Here is a 2,051-nt window from a genome sequence, read left to right on the forward strand (position 1 = left end):
TTTTGAGATATATATTATCATTTCTTATGATGGAGCAGAAAAAGGTTTTATCAGGACAGACCGTGAGTCTGTCATGAATGTTTTAATGATATTCATCATCTGCTCACCTCTATCTCTGTTGTTCACTTCTGAGAAGGCTCTTGATGTTATCAGCTAGGGAAGATGAGGAAAACAAACAGAAAATAACCACAATCTCAGTGTGCACAAACGTCAGTGTGTTTACACTTCCTTGTACCCCAGCTCAACAGTGGATCTGGTTGCACTGGTTGCAGTACCTTTATTTCCAGTGATGTCATGTGTTTAAGAGTTGAGCTGAAGTAAATGATTTAAGGTGAATTAAATGCTTTTCAGGATGTGTAAGAGATTTTAGCTGGACACGACACATGCATTTAGGGACTGCTCTTTGGAGAGAACAGGATGCGTAGTCAGATCTACAAAACTGAGCTAGGAAAGGTCTTTCTTGTGAGTGCTGCAGAATGACTGCATCCATTTCTGGGTGGAAATGCTATCAGGGTAATTTTTGCTTTCTGGGTTGGTTGATCATTTCTGATCAGTGCAGGGAGGTTTGTGGAAAAAAAAGTTAGCAAAAAAAGCTCCTAAAGAATCCATCTCTTAACCTAACTGAGTTGAGGATAGCCCCTAGGAGTGGTGGAGTTTTGATGCAGGTGATAGACTTAGTGGTGAGTAGCTTTTATCCACTTCTTATGAGTTGGCAGTGCTAAAAGTGGACCTTATTCTGTGGAGTGTTGAGTAATAAAACCTAATGGGAGTGGAAGGAAGATTGGAAGCATGTTTGGGATGATGTTCCAGTGTTTGAAATTGTAAGAGCGGACAGAAATTAGGTCAAGTGACAATCTGATTACAGGACAGTGTATCTGGACTGAAATGGGAAGATGGGTAGGATTTAGGCCTTTCTTGCTACCTGTCTGCATTGTAACATACTGGCTACAAACCAACCTCAGCTCCACGTGTCCATTCTGTTAAGAGGCTGGAAAGTCTTTTCAGGGTTCTAATGCTGATGTCTCTTGAAAGGGGAGAAAGGAAAAACAGTGGTTAAGCATAGTTTTGCTGAAAAAATAGGAGGGTATTTCAAGTTTAAAATTTTAAAACCAACATGTAGCAAACTGTTTTTTGTGTGAAATAGTAAAGCTAAATATTCTCAATTCTTCTGCTCCCTTATTTCAGTAAGGTTTGTGAGCCTTTTCACTTGGTTTAAAAAATTCTTTTCTCTTTGCTCCCTCACTTTTCTGCTCTAGTTCCAAACATAAGCTGGAGAGTGATGGCTGTGTTTTTCTATTTAAATTTAAGTTTCCATCCATCACATGTGCATAAACTGTTGCTAGTGTCTCTGTTCTTCTGAAACACCAAAGTAGTTTACACTAATGGCCCAATCTGGTAATAACACTGTTAGTGCAAGGCCATAGCTTCCCATTTAGACATAGATGGGAGGGATGTACATAAACAATGGTCCTGTGGGCCTTGAGCTAAACTGTGGGCTGATCTCAGTCTTTGTTGATCATTAGGATTTGAGGGACTGCTTTTGTGAGCTGCTGCAGAGGACTAAATGAGAAATTATTTTCCATATAATTTCTAAAACAGGAAACAGAATGAAAATGTTCAGTGTTGTTTCAAATTTTCTAAGTTATTCACAGAAATGAGCTTATGTTCATTCAAAAAGAAAGATTTGGGATTACAATTTTCACAATTTCTTTTCACGATTTTTTTTCTCCTCCGATTTCTCCATCTATACTCTTGAAGATGTAATGGAGAATATGTTAAAATAACTTATCAAATGGGAGGAATCAAGGAGGAAAAATTGGAAGTTACTTGATATAAATGGAAATATTTTCACTTCTCAAAAAGAAATTTAATCTGAATGGAGGTTGAGAACTTTCTAAATGATTTCTAAATGATTTTTAGAGAAACTACTGTCCAGAGAACTAGTTTTAATCAAATATTATCCTAAAGTTGCTCCAAAGCAAATAAACAAAAACAGAGAGACAAAATTGAATATCAAAAAGACTTGCCTGGTTCTTGATTTGACTCAGACT

This window comes from Meleagris gallopavo, chromosome 8, assembly GCF_000146605.3.
Source record: "Meleagris gallopavo isolate NT-WF06-2002-E0010 breed Aviagen turkey brand Nicholas breeding stock chromosome 8, Turkey_5.1, whole genome shotgun sequence".
NCBI classification, from domain to species: Eukaryota; Metazoa; Chordata; class Aves; order Galliformes; family Phasianidae; genus Meleagris; species Meleagris gallopavo.